This window comes from Rhinopithecus roxellana, chromosome 2 (genome assembly GCF_007565055.1).
Source record: "Rhinopithecus roxellana isolate Shanxi Qingling chromosome 2, ASM756505v1, whole genome shotgun sequence".
Lineage (NCBI taxonomy): Eukaryota > Metazoa > Chordata > Mammalia > Primates > Cercopithecidae > Rhinopithecus > Rhinopithecus roxellana.
Window position 1 is genome coordinate 184,163,377 of NC_044550.1, and position 23,841 is coordinate 184,187,217.

Genomic DNA, 23,841 nt, shown 5'->3' on the forward strand with positions numbered 1-23,841 from the left:
TGAGAATAATTTGATTATATAATTATGTAGCTCACTACAAAATAACAGCAATTTTTAAATACATTTGAATTTTCTCAGACTAGTATTTATCAGTTCAAAGAGGATTTAAAGTTAGTCTTGCATTATAAAATATGAACATCATTGAAATATTACAGCTCATATGTAAGGAAACTTGATAGAGGTTTCCCAAAATTTGACAGTTTAAAAAATCTATATAACAGTACTAATAGCAAACTATTTTCAATAATAACAAACAGATTTTGATCAGCCATGCTAAAGAAATTACCTATCTTTAGAAAATATTATAAAATAATCATCACATGAAAAGGCAATCAAAGAAGATGTAACTAACAAAATACAGAAAAAAGATATGATAGAGGCATGTCAGCAGTTGATTTATAAAAATATTGCTACTTTTTTGGATCCTGTGTTTGTAGTATTTCCTGCTTTTTAAAATGAGTGATCTGTTGTGATTTCTTATTCTACATACCTGTTCATCTGATTTTGCATTTGCAAGTTTATATATTTTTCTCTTAGAGTCCTCCAAAATCAGCACAGATTCAAGCTCCTCAGAACCTGAATCTGTCCTTTTCATGTGTTTAGTTTATTAATATCTTGCTAATTTAATGCCTTGATACTATTACTAAAATCTCAAGCACAATACATGCCTAAAGCGAAATTTATTATTAAATATAAGATGAATTCCTATTTCAAATTGTTATTTCAATAATTTTGAATCTTTTGGCCAAAGCTTTGTCAGACCTGATTAGGTGCATTCTTTGTTTTTTAGAGAGTCTGGCTCTGTCGCCCAGGCTGGAGTGCAGTGGCGTGATCTTGGCTCACTGCAATCTCCACCTCCCAGGTTCAAACAATACTTGTGCCTCAGCCTACTGAGTAGCTGGAATTACAGGCCTGTGCCACCCTGCCAAGCTAATTTTTTTCGTATTTTTAGTGGAGATGGGGTTTTGCCATGTTGGCCAGGCTGGCCTCCAAGTACTGGCCTCAAGTGATTTAGCCCCATCAGCCTCCCAAAGTGCTGGGATTACAGGCATGAGCCACTGGGCCCGGTCATAGTTGCATTCTTTTTACTATATAATGTGGCTTACAAGGTTTTCACACTATGAATAAAAGTAACACCTTGACCTTTTGGTTGTTCTCTTATACTTGCAATTACTATTCTCTACAATCTGTGTTTTCTTTCCTGAAATCTTTTTAAGCCACTTGCCTATACATGAAATCAGATAAGTCCATAACCAGATACATGTAAATAGAAAAATACCACAATATGCTAGAAGCTAATCCAAAAAAAAAAAAAATGCAGTACCAGTGCTATCCTCTCAGCACTTGAACTCCAACCATTAATTTAAGATATCTCAGATACCATAAGCAATACATGATCATCTGACATACAGTCTGAAAGATAGTTCCTGTATCAATCTATGTAGGAAACATTAGCAAAGTTTAACTTTTCTTCCTTTTTAGTTAAAACATATATAATTATTTACATAGTGTGGAAATAGGAATTAAAAGTTTGGCTACACTCTTGCCTAGGACAATGGATTGTCCTTCACATCTCCTGAGTCCATCCCATTTACTTTGGAGATTATTTCTCTAGTTAAAGGAAATAAGAAAAAAAGAAAACACTGAATATCTTAGAGCAGGAGAGAGACATTAAAGCAATATTTTTGGTAAATAATTTTAGCAATGCTATTCAAGATGCATTGAACACTAGAGATTGAAAGTAAAAATAAGAAAAGAGTTAGGAAGTGAGCGCAACAATTTTTAAAGAGGTGATGTGAATGAAAATTAGTACTGAAATGAGAATGAGAAGCAAGGAACAAGAGCAACAGACCTCATAGACAAGTGTACAGAATTTACAACACTTACCATTTAGGTTTTAGAAGTGTGGGTGGGCCTGGCTGGGCGCGGTGGCTCATGTCTGTAATCCCAGCACTTTGGGAGGCCGAGGCGAGGGATCACAAGGTCAAGAGATCAAGACCACCCTGGCCAAAGTGGTGAAACCCCATCTCTACTAAAAATACAAAAATTAGCCGGGCATGGTGGCACACGCCTGTAGTCCCAGCTGCTCGGGAGGCTAAGGCAGGAGAATCGCTTGAACCCAGGAGACAGAGGTTGCAGTGAGCTGAGATCACACCACTGCACTCCAGCCTGGTAACAGGGCAAGACTCTGTCTCAAAAAAAAAAAAAAAAAAGGGCCTCGGGTGTTTGATTAACTGATATGTGTTCTGTGATTACATCATATACCAAATTATCAGACTGTCTGTGTGTCCCCTGGGAAGGTAGGGTGCTAAAGTGCCACAACCACCCAAATAAGCATGCTAGAGAAATTAAAGCAGTGCACATAAACATATGGGATTCACCTGCCTAATTAAAATCCTAGTGAGCCAACAGCAGCTTCAACTGTTAAGAGTTCAGTGACTGCCAGAAGTAAGCATCAAATTAGATACTCAAAGTGGAATATCTCAAAATTAGCAAATTTTTAAACACCAGTTAAAACCACCTCAGATAGAATATCCAAAGGTTATATCAAGTTTTAGATGTATAGAATGTTTTGGTGCAAACAAAAAAAAGTTCTCAAACAGTGAACTAGATCATTCTCCTTGTTCACAGACCACAGCAGTAAATAAGACAGGACAGAATGAGGAAGAATACCGTTTCACACTGTTCCAAAAATGTCTGTATTACGAAGCCCTTTTTTTTACACTTACTTATTTTACTGTTGTTAATTTTTTTCAAATTAGTATATACTTCAGGTAAACTATTAAATAAAAGTCTTCTAACAAAAACTCTCCTGCCCTACAAATACTCAGTTTCCCATTCTTATCCCTATAATCATATTTAGGTAATTTAGCAATTACATGGGTTTTAATTCATTTTTTTTTCAAATTTTGGGGTGATTCCTTGATTGTCTCCCAACAATCAATGTTGCTTTGAGAAATCCAATGACAATGCTGAGTTTTTATTCATTGAAAGTAATCTATATTTTCTCTTTGGAAACTTTCTCTCTTTTCCCCTAGCATATTGCAATGTAATGATTATATGCCTTTTTCATTCATTTTATATGCATTCAAGGTGCCCTTTTGATCTAGAAATCTGCCATAGTTAGCTCTTAATATTGTTTTATAAAGTCCTCCTCTCCATTTGCTTTATCTCTTCCTAGAACACCTTTTAGTTGTCTGCTTCTTTAAGTCTCTTATCTTCTCTCCTATTTTCCGTATCTTAAAACTTTTCATTATACCATCTAAAGATCTTCTGTTGCTTTTTGCAGGCATTGTAGTTTTGCTTTTCAAGAGATCTTTCTTGTTCTCTTTTATCTTTTCATTTTATCTTGCTCTTATTTTACAGGCATAACAGCCTTCTCCTCTCTCTAAGAGATAAGAGAGTTTTGTTTTACCTTTTAAGATTCTCTGTGCTATCCCTGATTCCTCCACATTTATGTGTTTGTTTATTTCTGTCTCTTAAGAAAATTGTCTACACTTCTTTACTGTTTCTTAGCCACCTGTTCATATTGACATAAGGCAGACACACACATAAAATGATTGAAAGTCCTGTGTATATGAACAGTGTTTTAATCAATAGATTTCACTTTGTGGTGGGTATGCAAGGAGATGCCCAGCGGGGATAGTCTGGGAGAAACTCTACGGCCAGCATGTGGAAGCCTGAGACAGTTTGAGTTCTTCAGAGTAGAAACCTCCTATCTGCCACCCAAGGGTAGGCACCTACTGTTAGTGTTATACAATCAGTCTGTTTTAGGTCCTACATCTTATCTCTACTCTTTTTTTAAAAAAAAAAAAAAAAAACCTGGTATCTCTGAACCTGAAGTCTCATAAAGTTCTGTGGGATCAAATCAAATTTTTATAATTCTGTAGTCTTCTTCTGAAAATGCTCAGTGGTAGAATTCTACCACATAGCTGTATCAGTCATCTCTACTTCAACTACTTTCCGATTCCCAGATTTTGCTGAGATATTTCTGGTATCCAACAATAGCTAAAAAGGTTGTTAAGATCACCCTCTCACTGAAGGTGACTAAAATTGTCAGAGCAATTTTTTTTTTTTTTTTTTTTTTTTTTTTTTGAGACAGAGTCTTTCTCTTGTCGCCCAGGCTGGAGTGCAATGGTGTGATCTCGGCTCACTGCAACCTCTGCCTCCCGGGTTCAAGCAATTCTCCTGCCTCAGCCTCCTGAGTAGCTGGGATTACAGGCACCCGCTACCACACCCGGCTAATTTTTGTATTTTTACTAGAGACAGGATTTCACCATGTTGACCAGGCTGGTCTCGAACTCCTGACCTCAGGTGATCCTCCCGCCTCAGCATCCCAAAGTGCTGGGATTACAGACGTAAGCCACCGCATCCAGCCATTTTTCAATATTTTTTAAAGCATCCAAAAGATCCCAAGATATGAAGCGATTACCAGGCCAAAACTGAAGGAAAAATAGGGACTTGGAGGGAAAAGCCAGCACAGAAGCCTGATGGCATCTGGCAGCCCAGGAGAATAAAATCAAAGCCCAAGGCTCACACACTGTGGAGATTCTACTAGGAAAAGCGCTCCTCAGTAAGCTGGAGTTCCAAAGGTCTCTAACTTCAGAAAACAGTGAAGCATTATCACCCAGGTGGAACAAGAAACCTGGAGCCATGAACATGATTAAGGTGATCCCAGACTGGTACTTGCTGCTGCCTGACAGAAGCAATGTAAAACTTCTCTGGAGGTGGCACCTTAATTTTACACCTCAATTTATATTCGTACTTTTAATATAAACAATCCAAAATAAAAGGACACAAGAAAAAAGAAAGGTCCATGAGAGGGAAACAGTAGAAACCACAAGCATAAGAACCAAGTTCAAAACCTTCCAATATTATCAGACACAGAGATAAAAAAATTCAATATGTTTAAAAACATAAAAAACAAGCTTGCAAATATCTTCAGGAAAGAGGAAAACACACAAAGTGACATAACAAAAATTTGAAAGAAACAAACAACTTCTAAAAATAAAAAATAAAATGGAAAACTCAACAAACCAATTTAATAGCAGATTAGACACGACTGAAGAGAGAATTCATCAGAAGTAACAATCAAGAAATGCACATAAAGACAGACTAAACATACTACAGCATTTGAGAGACATGGAGAATCAAGTGAGCTTGTCTCACTTTACTGATTTAATTGAAGTTTCATAAGGAGAAAAAAGAGAAAGATGTAGAAGCAATATCCAAGTAACAGCTTCCCAGTACTAATGAAAGATTTCAAGCCATATTCAAGCCAAATGAATTCCAAATAGGATAAATTTTTAAAAATCCAAACCAATACACATCATGATGAAACTGTGCAGCCTGGGTAACATAGCAAGACTCTATTTCTTAAAAAAAAAAAAAAAAAAAAAAAAAAAAAAATTAAACTTAGCCAAGTGAGCATGGTGGCACACACTGTAGTCCCATTGACTTGGGAGGCTGAAGTGGGAGGATCACTTGAGCCTAGGAGTTTGAGGCTGCAGTGAGCCATTACTGTGCCACTGCACTCCAGCCTGAACAATAGAGAAAAACCCCAACACTCAAAAAAAAAAGCAAAAAGAAACTGTAAAACCCCCAACTACAACAATAAAAAAGCATAAGTGCACTCATAGATAAAAAGGAGATTAACTACAAATGAGTAATAGACTGACCTTTAACTTCTCAACAGCAACGCTGGAAGCCAGAAAACAGTGGGATACATTTCTTAATAGACTATGTTTTAGGGCAACTTTATTTTCACAGCAAAGTCAAAAGTACAGGGGGCTCCCATATACCCCCTGCCCCAACACAGGATAGCAGCCTTTCCACTATGAGCAACCCATACCAGAGTGGTACATTTTTTACACTTGGTGAACCTACATCGACTCATCATTATCGCCCAGATTCCATAGTTTACAGTGGAGTTCACTTTTGATGTTGTGCTTTCTATGGGTTTAGACAAATGCATAATGACATGTACCCACTATTACAGTAGCAGATAGAATGGTTTTACAGTCCTAACAGTCCTCTGTGCCCCACTCTTATTTTGTACAAATCATTCCATCTCCCTGAAAGTCACTGTCTGCTCTCCCAACCATATCTGATCTATTTCCCTGTAACAAATAAAATCCAAATTATGCTATAAAGCTTTCCCATATCTCCCTCCTCTGAAGTCCTGTGCAGTTACAGAGTGTGAATATAAAGTAACAATGACTTCTTTCAATGAAGAAGAAATCAGAATGTATTAAATACTATCCTTAATATGCTAAAATATTTAACAACTAGAATTTTACATCAAGTAATCTTTCAAAGATAAAGGCAAATAAAGATATTTCCAGAAAAGCAAATATAGCAGCCTTTTACTACAAATAGACCTTCAAGTAAAGGAAATTCTAAAGGGTATATTTAAGGCAAAGGGAAAGTACTCCCAGACAGAATGCTAAAGAAGACAGAAAAAAATAAAGAGCAAAATAAAGTGATAAGTACATAAATCTAAATAAACATTATCTGTATAATATAGCAATAGTAATACCCTATGGTTCGTCAATTCATGCCAAAAATATCATGTAAGACGAAAGTGAGGTATATGAGGTTAAGGTATCCCCAGGACCTTGTATTATCCAAAAAAAGGATAAAGGTATTGATTTATTTTAGGCTTTGATAAATACTTATGCTGGAATTTCCAGGGAAACCACTAAAAAATAGAAATAGAGTATACGATATCCAAATGCAGTTAAGGTAAAAAGCAATAAGAAAAAGATAACTAGAAAATGTATTTAAAAGGCCGGGCATGGTGGCTCATGCCTGTAATCCCAGCACTGTGGGAGGTCTAGGTGGGCGGATCACCTGAGGTCGGGAGTTCGAGACCAGCCTGACCAACATAGAGAAACCCCATCTCTACGAAAAATACAAAATTAGCCAGGCGTGGTGAAACACACCTGTAACCCCAGCTACTCGGGAGGCTGATGCAGGAGAATCACTTGAACCCGGGAGGTGAAGGTTGCGGTGAGCCGAGATAGCACCACTGCACTCCAGCCTAGGCAACAAGACTGAAACTCCATCTCAAAAAAAAAAAAAAGAAAAAGAAAATGTATTTAAAAACTAATACATAAACTTCTGAATTTTGCATAGGTCAAAGAAGAAATCACAATAGAAATTATAAAATGTCTTGAACTACAATATAATTGACTATATATATATATATATATATATATATAGAGAGAGAGAGAGAGAGAGAGAGAGAGAGAGAGAGAGAGAACACCTTCCATCTTGGAAGGGTCAGCAGTTCACCCTTAGAAGGATAAATCATTATGCCAGATTGATAATGTGGAAATTCTCCCAAAAGATAATGGCTTTTATTTCCTTCTCTTTGACATTGTGACTATAAAGAGTTTTTATTCTTTACTTTCATTTTAGAGAAGTATCTAGAGGAAAGGGAGATGAACATATTTCAATCAGCCACATGTTTCACTAGGTCATTTTAAACCTCTATAAAAAATAGCACAATCTGATGCATTGTTTCTTTTTTTCTTTCTTTCAGAATTTTAAAATTTACCATTAAAACAAACCTACAATCTCTACCTATATTTACTTTATTTCAAGCACAGGACAGAATCATTCACAAACCATCTATATTTCTGAGAATTTTTCCTGTTTTCAGAGACTTTCTGAGATAAACTTCCACCTCTTTTCATTACAGGACTATGTTTATATTTAAAACATTTTTGGTGGGATGTGGTGGCTCACACCTGTCATCCCAGCACTTTAGGAGGCTAAGGCAGGAGGATTGCTTGAGCCCAGGATTTCAAGATCAGCCTGCACAACATAGCAAAACTCTTTCCCTAAATTAAAGATAAAAAAGAAATGGCCGGGTGCGGTGGCTCAAGCCTGTAATCCCAGCACTTTGGGAGGCCGAGGCGGGCGGATCACAAGGTCAGGAGATCGAGACCATCCTGGCTAACACGGTGAAACCCTGTCTCTACTAAAAAATACAAAAAACTAGCCGGGCGAGGTGGCGGGTGCCTGTAGTCCCAGCTACTCGGGAGGTTGAGGCGGGAGAATGGCGTGAACCCGGGAGGCGGAGCTTGCAGTGAGCTGAGATCTGGCCAGTGCACTCCAGCTTGGGTGACAGAGCGAGACTCCGTCTCAAAAAAAAAGAAAAAGATAAAAAAGACATTAGCCACTCATGGTGGTGCACATCTGTAGGCCCAGCTGCTTGGGAGGCTGAGGTGAAAGGATGACTTGGGCCCAAGAGGTTGAGGCTTTAGTGAGCCATGGTCTCACACCACTGTACTTAAGCCTGGACAATAGAGTGAGACCCTGTCTCAAAAATAAATAAATAAATAAATAAATAAATAAATAAATAAATAATTTTTACAAGCATTCTTTTTTTTTTTTGAGATGGAGTTTCGCTCTTGTTGCCCAGGCTGGTGTACAATGGTGTGATCTTGGCTCACTGCAACCTCCGCCTCCCAGGTTCAAGCCATTCTCCTGCCTCAGCCTCCTGAGTAGCTGGGATTACAGGCATGCACCACCAAGCCCAGCTAATTTTGTATTTTTTGTAGAGATGGGGTTTCTCTATGTTGGTCAGGCTGGTCTCAAACTCGACCTCAGGTGAACCCCCACCTCGGCCTCCCAAAGTGCTAGGATTACAGGTGTGAGCCACCATGCCCAGCCTACAGGCATTCTTAATACACACTCAAACATGTTCCTCACATTAACTCAGGTAATTAACCAGTTTCCTTACAATGAAAACCAGCTGTTGTCTGCCTTCTGATCTCTATTTTTTCTCCTTAATCTAATTGAAGTAAAGGAATATTTAGTGTGGTTTAGAATGAAGATGCACAGAAAATGATTACAGAATTCCAAAATTTAAGCATTGTGTGGGTGTAGGTGTGCAGGAGCTATGTGTTGACTCCTTTTGTATTAAAGGTAGGAAATTCTAAGGTAGGTATATTACTTGAAACAGAAAGTTAGTTTAACAATAATAATAAAAGCAAACAAAAACAATCTCAAACTGGACTTATTCTCGAACGTGTTGACAAACCACATAAGCTATGAAGTATATTTTGCTTTCCTGAATATATATGAGTTAATCAGGATACCAAATAATGGGCTCATTTGGTTTATTAATAGAATGTATGTTAAATAGGCCGGGCGCAGTGGCTCACACCTGTAATCCCAGGACTTTGGGAGGCCGAGGCAGTGGATCACATGAAGTCAGGAATTCGAAACCAGCCTGACCAATGTGGTGAAACCCCATCTCTACTAAAACTACAAAAATTAGCCAAGCGTGGTGGCACATGCCTATAATCCCAGCTACTCAGGAGGCTGAGGCAGGAGAATCGCTTGAACCTGGGAGGCGTAGGTTGCAGTGAGCCGAGATCGTGCCACTGCACTCCAGCCTGGGCAACAAGAGCGAAACTCTGTCTCAAAAAAACAAAAAATAAAATAAAAAGAATATATGTTAAATACTTTTTAAATGGAAAGTTATCTACGATGAGAAAATAATATTTTAATCATATATTTAAAATATTTTAGAATTCTATTTCAAAGAAACAGACAACCTGCTGGATAATAATTTAAAGTTTGTTCACCTTACATAACAGCACTCTGTTCTCAGTAAATTTGCAGTTTACTAAATTCTCACTTGTTTAAAAAAATCTGTATTAGTAAAGCAATTTGTAAAAATAACAAAATTTAACTGTTAAGAGAAAGCAGATTGCCCTCTAAACTTAACCATTTTGGAAAAACATAGTAGAAGAGTAAAACCAGACTAATTGTTTATTATGAAGACACACATTAGGTCAAATTCTACATCAACAAATTTCAAGTCTTCAAATTGATTCCCAGTATGTCTCACTGTTCTCACCTCTACCTCTATTCTATTGACTTAGCTCAGCTGGGCTTTTTGCTTTGTTTGCTTTTTTTTTAAAAAAAAATACATTGGTTTTATTCTGCTAATAAGATATAACTACTAATTACTTTGGTTATAGAAAGATATCTCCATAAAGAAACAGGAAAAAATGGCTTCTAAAAGCTAAAGAACATGCATTTTTAATATATACTGAAATGTTTAACAGACTTAATTTTTCAGGAGTGGTCCATGTCTCTTTGGATACCAATCCAGTAATTTTCCCTTTGTACATAATGTGCCACTTTAAAATGTGCCGCTAGACCACTAACCCAGTAAATCTCACTCCATAACTTACGGGACATTGTTATTATATTGCAGGCATCTTTAGAAACTAGTGGTTCTCTGTTAAAGTGTATGTCCTCCGCAATTAAGGATGGAAAGGGAACAGAGTTCACTGAAAGTGTACAGGGAAGCTGGACAGAATGTAATTTAATTATCAGAGTTGGAATTTGTCCAGGACTCTACCTGCCATAAGGAAAGTCTCCTGGGATCTTCAGTGACCACTAGTGGTCAGGATTCCAGCTTTACAGCCATCCAATTAAATTGCCAAGCACATCTTCTGCTATACCATTAAGAGACAGGGCTGGGGAATCCACTCTGCTAATGAAGTATCTGGGGCCTTGTGTCGGTTTCCCAGAGGATTTTTCAGAGTACGTGGATAGGTGTAAAAGGCCACGTAAACATACACCTAAGAAGTACTTCCATCATGTATAATGAGCAAGAGAGACTTTGACCATCTCTTCTCCACCTGATTAGTGTTGGACAATCTCTACAGCATAAATTAGAATACAATTGAAAAATGATGAACTCTGGGCAGTCTCCAGGAGCCTCCTGCACTCAGTTGCTTCATTATAGTCACGCGTAAAATGTACACATTGCTTTGCATAGTCCCTCATGCCCTCTGGAGGAATTCACCCTTGCACTTTATAGCAAGTCTTATTTCAGGACCTCAATCTACTCTTCAAGATGAAACTGCAGGGTAAAGGTCCACATTTTCCCATATTTTTAGATTAAAATATGACTCTGCCTTCTTCAATTTCCCCCCTTTGGAGGAAAATGATACCTGTCATCTCAACAAAATCTCAAGAATGACCACAAAATATTTTTTCCAAAGTGAAAAATAGGAAAACCTCTTCAAATTCCCTAACTCAGTTGTTCTAGACATTATTCCATTAACCAGGAACACCAGAATCACTTTTAAGGTTTATTAAAAATAGAGATTCCCAGGTCCCACTCCAGATCTACTGAATCAGAATGACCAAGTATTGGAGCTGGGTATTTGAATTCTCCACAAGCCCACAAGGTCAGTTTGCTTGTTTGGGAACCAAGACTGACTTCCTTTGGAGGCAAAATAACAAAAGCCCATTGTGTGATTCTGAAAAGAAAACTTCATCTATATATCAAATATAATGCACACGATATCTTTTTCCCTTTTCTGTGTTTATTTTCTTTCTTTTATGCATAGCTTCTATTTTAGATCCCATCATCTCAGTTACCAAGTTTAATTTCTTTCTTCCCAGGAAGCATTGTGTAAAATTACTCTGGGATCTTATTAAAATTGATGCTAATTAACCCGACTATATTTATTTTCACACTCCAATAATATGAGTAATCCATGAGAGACACTGAACTTTAGACACAAGGGAAGTTAAAACGCCTATGACGCAAATAGAGGCATTAGAAAAAGATTATTGGACAATTTAAAACTAACCGAATGCTACTCTTTCCTGTTACTGTGGTTGATGTTCCAACATAATTGTTTGTTTTTAGTTAGTGGAAAGGAGATGTTTGAAGACATTGCAGAAATCTAGTACCATGGCAGCCAGAGTGGAAGGAAGATGGCCAAAACTTGCCTGTGCAACTGAAATTTTATTCATCTGTAAACTCAGATGGTCATAGCACAGGACATCTCTCAACTCCTTACTTGCTCAAAACTGCCAGCAGTCTGTGAATATTAAGAAATTTAAGTCTGAGCACAGTGGCTCACGTCTGTAATCCCAGCACTTTGGAAGGCCGAGGCGGGTGGATCACTTGAGAGCAGGAGTTCAAGACCAGACTTGCCAACATGGTGAAACCCCGTCTCCACTAAAAATACAAAAATTAGCCGAGTGTGGTGGCGCACGCCTGTGATCCCAGCTACTCCGGAGGCTGAGGCAGGCGAATCACTTGAGCCTGGGAGGCAGAGGTTGCAGTGAGCCAAAAAAGTTCCACTGCACTCCAGCCTGGATGATAGAGTGAGATTCTATCTCAAATAAATAAATAAAAAGAAATTTAGCAGCCAGGCGCAGTGGCTCACACCTGTAGTCCCAGCACATTGGAAGGCCGAGGCAGGTGGATCATATGAGGTCAGGAGTTCAAGACCAGCCTGGCCATCATGGTGAAGCCCCATCTCTACTAAAAATACAAAAAAAAAAAAAAAAAGAAAAAAATAGCTGAGCGTGGTGGCAGGCACCTGTAATCCAGCTACTCAGGAGACTGAGGTAGGAGAATCACTTGAACCCTGGAGGCAGAGGTTGCAGTGAGCCAAGATCACGCCATTGCACTCCAGCGTGGGTGACAAGAGCAAGACTCCATCTCAAAATAAATAAATAAATAAATAAATAAATAAATAAATAAACCAATAAATAAATAGAAAAGAAATTTAGCAAGAACAAGAACATGCAAATTAGCAGTCACCTGCTACCCTTACATCTGGAAGAATTATGTGGCTTTTAAAAAGAAAAGCAGGAAATATTTGTAGGCCAAATAGGGTGACCAGTTGTCTAGGTTTATTCAGTAGTGACAGATTCCCCAGGACACAGGATATTTTCAGCATGAAAACCTGGACAGTCCCGGGCAAACCACCATGGTTGATTATCATAAAGCCAAACACTGAGTTCATGAGATTAAATCATTTTTTTATCCTGTAAATATAATTAACACACTGAGAGGTGAAGCTGGAGTTCCCCAGATTTTGAAAAAGTGGCTGGAATCTGACATGCTACTTCTAATATTCTGAAGTATCCTAACCATGATTAGAGTATAAAATAGCATCTGAGAGTAAAAGGACCTGATGTTTTTAGATCAAGTATGACCTGATTAAAGGGCAACAAAGCACTTGAGAAGGAAATATAAGTAAACGTCTTTATTAAAGAGGGGCCTGGGGATTGTATCATACACAGAACTAAATTATACACGGTACTTCAAACTGAAGAGCCCATTAGGAAGCAAATCATTTAAAAAGAATCTAGAACCTCCCAAACAGATATTATACAATGACCTACAAACAAAACACCAGCTGACTTCTCTCAGAGTAAACATGGATGGGCTTAGCAATCATACCTAATTACCTGAACTCCCCAGCTCATATTTCTGGCCCTGAGATATGCCTGCCCTATGAACTTAGGCAAGAACAAGGATCTATCCATACAACTTCTAAAGATTAATTCATACAATTAAGGAATTATTTTGTTTCGCCTTAAAGTTAACATAAAAGATGAGATTTGACCAGGTATGGTGGCTCACATCTGTAATCCCAGCACTTTGGGAGGCCACGGTGGGTGGAATACCTGAGGTCAGGAGTTCAAGACCAGCCTGAGCAACATGGTGAAACCCCATCTCTACAAAAACTACAAAACTTAGCTGGGCATGGTAACATGTGGCTGTAGTCCCAGCTACTCAGGAGGCTAGGGTGGGAGGATCTCTTGAGCCTGGGATGTTGAGGCTGCAGTGAGCCATGATTACACCGCTGCACTCCAGCATGGGCAACAGAGTGAAACCCTGTCTCAGAAAATAAATAAATAAATAATAACAATTAAAATGTACACTAGCCCACAGAGGATGCTGGGAAGATGATTGAACAGAAAGCACCAGGAATCTGTTTCCCTACCCAGACAATAATTACACTCTTGCAATCTGCCTGATGTAATGATTTTGGAACTCTGTAGTCCTATTGAAGATTTGCAACTTCCGGGGAAAACTTGGATTGTAAATTGCAATTAATTCTCATCAGTTTCAGCTCTTAGCTCAGCAATAGCTATCCGTCCTCCTTTCACCCCCATTCCACTGGCAGGCAGCTGTGCATGTGTTCGTGGAGCAATTTTGCAAACAGCTTTGGGAGCAAGGGTAGATTTTTTAAAAGACCCTATTTCCCCTTTGGTAAAAAGGTAGAAAAATTGCCAGGCACAGTGGCTCATGCCTGTAATCCCAGCACTTTGGGAGGCCGAGGAGGGCAGATCACTTGAGGTCAGGAGTTCGAAACCAGCCTGGCCGACATAATGAAATCCCGTCTCTACTAAAAATACAAAAAGTAGCCAGGTGTGGCAGCGCACACCTGTAAACCCAGCTACATGGGAGCCTGAGGCATAAGAATAACTTGAATCCCGGTGGCTCACGCCTGTAATCCCAACACTTCCAAAGGCCGAGGGAGGCGGATCATGAGGTCGGGAGATCGAGACCATCCTGGCTAACACAATGAAACACCATCTCTACTAAAAATGGAAAAAAATTAGCCAGGCATGGTGCCACGCACCTGTAATCCCGGCTACTCAGGAGGCTGAGGTAGGAGAATGGCGTGAACCCAGGAGGCGGGGCTTGCAGTGAGCTGAGATCGCACCACTGCACTCCAGCCTGGATGACACAGTGAGACTCCGTCTCAAAAAAAAAAAGAATCACTTGAATCCAAGAGACATAGGTTGCAGTGAGCCGAGATGGCGCCACTGCACTCTAGCCTGGGTGACGGAGCAAGACTCCTCTCCAAAAAAAAAGGTAGAAAAATAAAAATAAAAATAAAGGACACTGTCCTCCAAATATCAGGGACCTGTGCTCCAATCGCTGATTGCTGCCTCTGATCACAGAGATGCAGCAGGGAGGCAGTGACCATTATTGATATACCTCCCTCCATTGTTGCAAGCCTCTCTCCCTTTGGTTGAAGTGACTTCCAGGGGATTTAAAGGATTGGTGCATTTTCCCCACCTTCATTTTTCTCTTTTTCCTCTTTTAGGAGCCAGACTTTAAAGACTAGGACATTCAAAAGCAGCTACATATATGGGGGAAATTAGAAAATCACCATGAATGCCCAGAAAAAGATGTAGGCTCTGAAAAGATCTTCAGTTCCTACTTAAGGCAGATTCTCAGCACAGAGACAGCCTACAGCAATCAAAAACAAAACCTCAAACCCTGAGGAAGAGGAGAATCTGATTTTCAGAGATATCACATTATTAGAGTCAAATATCCAGATTTCAACAGAAAATCACAAGATATGTAAAGGAATAGGAAAATATAGCCCATTTAAAGGAAAAATATATATAAACCAACAGAAACTATCCCTGAGAAAGACCTAATGGCAAATCAACTAGAAAATGGCTTAAAATAGCTGTCTTAAAGATGCTTAAAGAACTAAAGGAAGACATGGAGAAATTCAAGAAAACAATATCTGAACATATGGAAATATCAATAAAGAGATACAAAACGTGAAAGGAAACCAAAAGGAAATTCTGAAGTTGAAAAGCAAAATAACTGAAATTACAATGTTCAGACTTTCTAGGATCCCGGAACGAGAAGAGAGAGAGAGAAAGGGGTAGGAAGAATAGTTGAAGAAATAATGGCTAAAAATTCCCCAAATTTGATGGAAATACATGAATATAAGCATCCAAGAAGCTCAAAAAACTCCAAGTAGGTCAAACTCAGAGACCCATCCTGAGACACATTATAATCATACTGTTAAAAGACAAAGTCCAAGAGAGAATCTTGAAGACAATGAGAGAACAGCAACTCATCACATGCAAGAAATCTTCAATACAATTATCAGCATATTTCTCATCAGAAACTTTGGAGGCCAGCAGAAATAATACCACACATCTATAACCATCTGATCTTTGACAAACCTGACAAAAACAAGAAATGGGGAAAGGATTCCCTATTTAATAAATGGTGCTGGGAAAACTGACTGGCCATATGTAGAAAGCTGAAACTGGATCCCTTCCTTACACTGTACACAAAAATTAATTCAAGATGGATTAGAGACTTAAATGTTAGACCTAAAACCATAAAAACCCTAGAAGGAAACCTAGGCAATACCATTCAGGACATAGGCATGGGCAAGGACTTCATGTCTAAAACACCAAAAGCAACAGCAACAAAAGCCAAAATTGACAAATGGGATCTAATTAAACTAAAGAGCTTCTGCACAGCAAAAGAAACTACCATCAGAGTGAACAGGCAACCTACAGAATGGGAGAAAATATTTGCAATCTATCCACCTGACAAAGGGCTAATATCCAGAATCTACAAAGAACTTAAACAAATTTACAGGAAAAAATCAAACAATGCCATCAAAAAGTGGGCGAAGGGATATGAACAGACACTTCTCAAAAGAAGACATTTATGCAGCCAACAGACACATGAAAAATTTTCATCACCACTGGCCATCAGAGAAATGCAAATCAAAACCACAATGAGATACCATCTCACACCAGTTAGAATGGCAATCATTAAAAAGTCAGGAAACAACAGGTGCTGGAGAGGATGTGGAGAAATAGGAACACTTTTACACTGCTGGTAGGACTGTAAACTAGTTCAACCATTGTGGAAGACGTGTGGCGATTCCTCAAGGATCTAGAACTAGAAATACCATTTGACCCAGTCATCCCATTACTGGGTATATACCCAAAGGATTGTAAATCATGCTGCTGTAAAGACGCAAGCACACGTAGTTTATTGCAGCACTATTCACAATAGCAAAGACTTGGAACCAACCCAAATGCCCATCAATGATAGACTGAATTAAGAAAATGTGGCACATATACACCATGGAATAAATACTATGCAGCCATAAAAAAGGATGAGTTCATGTCCTTTGTAGGGACATGGATGAAGCTGGAAACCATCATTCCGAGCAAACTATTGCAAGGACAGAAAACCAAACACTGCATGTTCTCACTCATAGGTGGGAATTGAACAATGAGAACACACCAGGGCCTGTCATGGGGTGGGGGGAGTGGGGAGGGATAACATTAGGAGTTATACCTAATGTAAATGACGAGTTAATGGGTGCAGCACACCAACATAGCACATGTATACATAAGTAACAAACCTGTACGTTGTGCACATGTACCCTAGAACTTGAGGTATAATTTTTTTAAAAAAAGAATATGTAATAAAAGCTTATGAGTTCAAAAAAGAAGAAAGAAACTTTGGAGGCCAGAATCAGTGGGCTCATATATTTATTTAAACAAATGGTCAACAAGAATCCTATATGCAGCAAAACTATCTTTCAAAAGTGAGGGAGAAACTAAGGCATTCTCAGATAAACAAAAATTGAGGCACTAGAATTGTCCTGTAAGAATGGTCAAGGGAGTCCTCTAGGTTGAAATGAAAGAACATGAGACAGTAGTTGGAAGCCACATGCACAAATAAAGATTGCAATAAAAATAAACACATGGGAAATGACAAAAGCTAACACTACAATAATTTTGGTTATAATACATTTTGTTTTCTACATAATTTAGGAGATTAATTCATTTTTAAAAGAAATTATTAGTTTGTGCTTTTGGACACACACTCTATAAAGTTGTAATTTTGTGACATCAACTAAAAAGAGTGGAGAGTGAGCTACAAAGGAGGAATTTTGGGTGTTATTGAAGTTAATATGGTATAAATTTAAATTAGGGTGTTATAACTTCAAGATGTTAAATGTAACACCCATGGTAACCACAAAGAAAATAGCTATATAGTATACGCAAAAGGAAATGAGAAGGAGCTTAGACAACAGAGTGAGACCCTGTCTGCACAAAAGTTAAAAATTAGGCATGGTGGTGTTTGCCTATAGTCCCAGTTACTCAGGAGGCTGAGGCAGGAGGATTGGTTAAGCACAGGAGTCTGAGGCTGCAATGAGCTATGATCACACCACTGTACTCCAGCCTGAGCATTAAGGTGAGATCTTGTTTATAAAAATAAAAAAAAGAAATTAAAAAAAAGAAAGAAATGAAAGAAATAAGAAGAGAATTAAAATGTTAACTACAAAAATAAACAGCCAGGTGCAGTGTCTCATGCCTGTAATCCCAGCACTTTGAGAGGCCGAGGCAGGCAGATCATTTGAGGTCAGGAGTTTGAGACCAGCCTGGCCAACGTGGTGAAATCCCGTCTCTACTAAAAAATGCAAAAAAAAAAAATTAGCCGGGTGTGGTGGCATGCACCTCTAGTCCCAACTATTTGGGAGGCTGAGGTAGAAGAATCGCTTGAACCTGGGAGGCAGAGGTTGCAATGAGCTGAGATGGCACCACTGCACTCCAGCCTGGGTGACAGAGCAAGACTCCATCTCAAAAAAAAAAAAAAAAAAAAAAAAAATCAACTAAACACAAAAGAAGGTAGTAATACTGTAAACGAAAAACAAAAAAGTTGTAAGACATATAGAAAACAAGCAGCAAAATGGCATAAGTCCCTTCCTATTAATAATTCCTTAAAATATAAATGGATTAAATTCTCCAAAGACAGAGATTGGCAGAATAAATAAAAACATATGATCTAACTATATGCTATCTGCAAGATAGATAGCATATCTCACTTTAGACCCAAGGACATTAACCGATTGAAAGTTAGAGGAGAAAAAAAATATTCCATGCAAGCAATAACCAATAGAGCATGGTGGCAATAATAATACAGAAAAATAGACTTTAAATCAAAGGGTTTCATGAGTATAGAATTTCAGTTTTGTAAGATGAAAAGAGTTCTGTAGGTGAATAGTAATTATTACACAACAGTATGAATGTAATTAATATAATTGAACTCCTAAAAATGATTAAGATGGGACGAATGTCATTTGTTTGAATGTCAATGTAATTTGATAGGTATAGCATTGAATCTGTAAATAGCTTTGGGTAGTATGATCATCTTTATGATTTTAAGATTCGTCTTATTAATGAGCATGGAATGTTTTTCCATTTGATTGTGTCTTTTCTGACTTCTTTGAACAGTGTTTTGTAATTCCCATTGTAGAAATCTTTCACCTCCCTGGTTAGTTACATTCCTAGGTATTTAATTCTTTTTGTGGCAATTGTGATTGGGACTGTCTTCCTCATTTGGCTCTCAGCTTAGCTGCTGGAGTATAGGAATGCTGGTGATTTTTGTACATTGATTTTGTACCCTAAAACTTTGCTGAAGTTGTTTATCAGCAGAAGGAGTTTTGGGGTGAGACTGTGGCATTTTCTAGATATAGTATTATGCCATCTGCAAATAGGGACAGTTTGACTTCCTCTCTTTCTATTTGGATATCTTTTCTTTCTTTCTCTTGTCTGACTGCTCTGGCCAGAACTTACAATACTATGTTGAAATAGAAGTGGTGGGAAAGGGCATCCTTGTATTGTGCCAGTTTTCAAGGGGGATACTTCCAGCTTTTGCCCATCCAGTACGATGTTGACTGTGGTTTGTCATATATGGTTCTTACTATTTTTAGGTAGGTTCCTTTAAAACCTAGTTTATTGAGAATGAAGGAACGTTAAATTTTATTGAAAGCCTTTTCTGTATCTATTGAGATAATCATGTGTGGTTTATTTGTCTTTAATTCTGTTTATGTGATGAATCACATTTATTTACTTGTGTATGTTGACCCAACCTTGCATCCTGGCTATGAAGTCTACTTAATTGTGATGGATTCACTTTTTGATGTGCTGCTGGATTCGATTTGCCAGTATTTCATTGAGGATTTTGCATCTATGTTCATCAAGGATATTGGCCTGAAATTTTCTTTTTTCGTTGCATCTATGACAGATTTTGGTATCAGGATAATGCTGGCCTCATAGAATGAGTTGGGAAGGAGTCCATCCTCCTCAATTTTTTAGAATAGTTTCAGTAGGAATGATACCAGTCCTTCCTTGTATACCCGGTAGAATTCAGCTGTGAATCTATCTGGTCCTGGGCTATTTTTGGTTGGTAGCCTACTTATTACTGATTCAATTTTGGAGCTCATTATTGGTCTCTTCAGGGAATCAATTTCTTCCTGGTTCAGTCTTGGGAGGATATATGTAGCCAGGAATTTATCCATCTCTTCTAGGTTTTCTAGTTTGTGTGCATAGAGGTGTTTATAGTAGTTTCTGATGGTTACTTTTATTTCTGTGGGTCAGAAGTAACATGCCCTTTATCGTGCCCTTTGTCATTTCTAATTGTGTTTTTTGGATTGTCTCTCTTTTCTTCTTTGTCTAGTTAGCAGCCTATCAATCTTATTAATTTTCTTACAAAACCAATTCCTGGATTCATCGGTCTTTTGAATGGTTTTTTGTGTCTCAATTTCCTTCAGTTCAGCTCTGATTTGGGTTATTTTTTGTCTTCTGCTAGCACTGGGGTTGGTTTACTCTTACTTCTCTAATTCTTTCAGTTGTGATGTTAGGTTGTTAATTTGAGATGTTTGTAACTTTGAGATATGGACATTTAGTGCTATGAATTTCCCGCTTAACACTGCCTTAGCTGTGTCCCCAAGATTCTGGTATCTTTGTTCGCATTAGTTTCAAAGAACTTCTTTATTTCTGCCTCAATTTTGTTATTTACCCAAAAGCCATTCAGGAGCATGTTGTTTAATTTCCATGAAATTGCATGGTTTTGAGCATGTTTTTAGTCTTGACTTCTATTTTTATCACACTATGGTCCAAAAGTGTGTTTGGAGTGATTTCAGTTCTTTTGCATTTGCTGAAGATTGTTTTATGTCCAATTATGTGTTTGAGTTTAGAGTATGTGGCAATGAGAAGAATGTATATTCTGTTGTTTAGGGATGGAGAGTTCTGTAGAGATCTAGCAGATCCATTTGGTCCAATGTTGAGCTCAGATCTTGAATATTTTTGTTAACATTCTGCCTCAATGATCTATCTAATATTGTCAGTAGAGTGTTAAAGTCTCCCACTATTATTGTGTGGGAGTCTAAGTCTCTTTGTCGGTCTCTAAGAACTTGCTTTATAAATCTGAGCACTCATGTGTTAGGTGCGTATGTGTTTAGGATAGTAAGGTTTTCTTGTTGAATTGAACCCTTTACCATTATGTAATGCCCTTGTTTGTCTTTTTTGATCTTTGTTTAAAGTCTGTTTTGTCTGAAATTAGGATTGCAAGCCCTGCTTTTTCTGATTTTGATTTGCTTGGTAGATTTTCCTCCATCCCTTTATTTTGAACCTATGGGTGTCATTATATGTGGAATGGGTCTCTTGAAGACAACCCACCACTGGGTCTCGCTTTTTATCTAGCTTGTCACTATGCACATTTTAAATGGGACATTTAATGCATTTACATTCAACGATAGTATTGGAATGTGTGATTTGATTCCATCATTGTATTGTTAGCTGGTTATTATGTCAATTTCTTTGTGTGGAAAAAAGCTATTTTAAAATTTGCATGAAACCAAAAAAGAGTCTGAACAGCCAAGGAAATCCTAAGCAAAAAGAACAAAGCTGGAGGCATCATGCTGCCTGACTTCAAACTATACTACAAGTCTAAGTAACCAAAACAGACACGTAGACTGATGGAACAGAATACACAGCCTAGGAATAAGACCACACACCTATGATCATTTGATCTTCAACAAATCCAACAAAAGCAAGCAATGGGGAAAGGACTACCTATTTAATAAATGGTGTTGGGATAACTGACTAGCCATATGCAGAAGATTGAAACTGGAGCCTTTCCTTATACCATATACAAAAATCAACTCAGGATGAATTAAAAAGTTAAATGTAAAACACAAAACTATAAAAACCCTGGAAGACAACCTAGGTAATACCGTTCTGGACATAGGAACAGGCAAAGATTTCGTGACAAAGATACCAAAAGCCATTACAACAAAAGCAGAAATTGACAAATTGGATCTTTAAACTTATGAGCTTCTGCACAGCAAAAGAAACTATAAACTATCAACAGAGTAAACAGACAACCTACAGAGTGGGAGAAAATATTTGCAAACTATGCATCTGACAAAGGCCTAATATCCAGCATCTACAAGAAACAAACAAATTTACAAGAAAAAATTCAATCCCATTAAAAACTGGGCAAAGGACATGAACAGAGAACTCAAAAGAAGACATACATGTCACCAACAATCCTACGAAAAAAGGCTCTATGTCACTGATTGTTAGAGAAATGCAAACCAAAACCACAAGTGGGCAAAGGACATGAACAGAGAACTCAAAAGAAGACATACATGTCACCAACAATCCTATGAAAAAAGGCTCTATGTCACTGATTGTTAGAGAAATGCAAACCAAAACCACAATGAGATACCACCTTACACCAGTCAGAATGACTATTATTAAAAGTCAAAAAAAATAACAGATGCTGACGAGATTGCAGAGAAAAGGGAACACTTTATACACAGTTAGTGGGGGTGTAAATTAGTTCAGCCATTGTGGAAAGCAGTGTGGTGATTCCTTAAAAAGCCAAAAACAGAACTACCATTCAACCCAGCAATCTCATCACTGGGTTTATACTCAGAGGAATATAAATTATTCTACCATAAAGACACACACACACAAATGTTTATTGCAGCACTATTGACAATAGCAAAGACATAGAATCAACCTAAATGCACATCAGTGACAGATGGATAAAGAAAATGTGGTATATACACACCATGGAATACTATGCAGCCACAGAAAAGAACGAGATCATGTCTTTTATGGGAACATGGATGGATCTGGAGGCCATTATCGTTGGCAAACTAACAGGGGAACAAAAAACCAAATACCACATGTCCTCACTTATAAGTGGGAGCTAAATGAGGAGCACTCACCAACACAAAGAGGGAAACAATAGACACTGGGGCCTACTTAAGGGTGGATGATGGGAGGAGGAAGAGGAACACAAAAAATAACTATTGGGTACTAGGCCTCATACATGGGTGATGAAATAATCTGTACAATAAATCCCCGTGACCTGAGTTGGCCTATATAACAAACTTGTAAATGTACCCCTGAACCTAAAACAAACAAAAAGGTTAAGATGGCAAATTTTATGTTATATGCATTTTGTCACAATACAAATTTGAACAAAAATATAAGTTTATAGATATACAATCCACTAATTCATAAAAGAACTCAGCTTTTTTGAAGGTGATGATTATGTTCACAGAGACAGTAAGATAATTTCCATTGCAATTTATTAAAACAAGGTGGACAAAAGATCCAATGACAATGCCTTGTCCCTAAATCCAATGGACTCATTTCAGTCCTTATCTTGACTGACTTCTCAGCCACATATACATTATTCATTGTTTCTTCTTTCTAGATGAACAAAATATCAAACTTAGAAAAATAAGACTTCTAAATATAAATTCCACAGTGTCCTGTCAGCCATATTGGAACTTGCAGCAAAAATAAAATTCAGTAATTCGGATCCCATTTTTATTTAAAAATGTGATGTTTTGCTCATCATGGATTTTTTGCATTAACTTTGATTTTTTTTAAATATTGCATTAAAATATTATTTATCTCAATTACTGAGTTTTTTGTCACCTTTTTCAATTTTGTGCCCTAGGCAAGCCCCAGTCCTGAAAAACTCTCTCCTTTCACTTCTGTGATTCCCGAGTTTCCTAGCTCTCCCTGTCTCTTTCTGAACTGTCCTTCTCATCTTCTTTGCAGTGCTTCTCTGCCTGTCAACTAAATGTCAGTGTTTTCCAGAGTTCTGTTTTGGGTCTTCTCTCCTTTCTCTATGCATACCATCTGGGTTATCCTAGCTACTACTGTATTCTATTGATTCCCAAATTGCTTCCTCCTCACTTTACCCTCCAGCCACACCATGCAGAGAATTTAACCCTAATCTAACCTTATTTTCTACCTTTGTGAGTCAGTCAATCCTTGTTCCTGTGATGCATTTCCAAAGACATACTTCCCACTTCCCAGTGAAGTACTTCCTCCTGCCAAAATTTAAACTCTGTCCCACCAAAACCCTCTCCTGGCCTTCCTCATGCCTGC

General features: G+C 38.0%; 1 long non-coding RNA gene across 1 annotated transcript in view; it reads right to left on the reverse strand.

Moving 5' to 3' along the window:
* Positions 1–1,455: 1,455 nt before the first annotated feature.
* LOC104678738 overlaps positions 1,456–23,841 on the reverse strand; it is a 32,512-nt gene continuing 10,126 nt past the window's right edge. Inside the window, exon 3 of the long non-coding RNA XR_750234.1 lies at positions 1,456–1,611. This is a non-coding gene — a long non-coding RNA (uncharacterized LOC104678738). The remainder of the gene's footprint in view (positions 1,612–23,841) is intronic.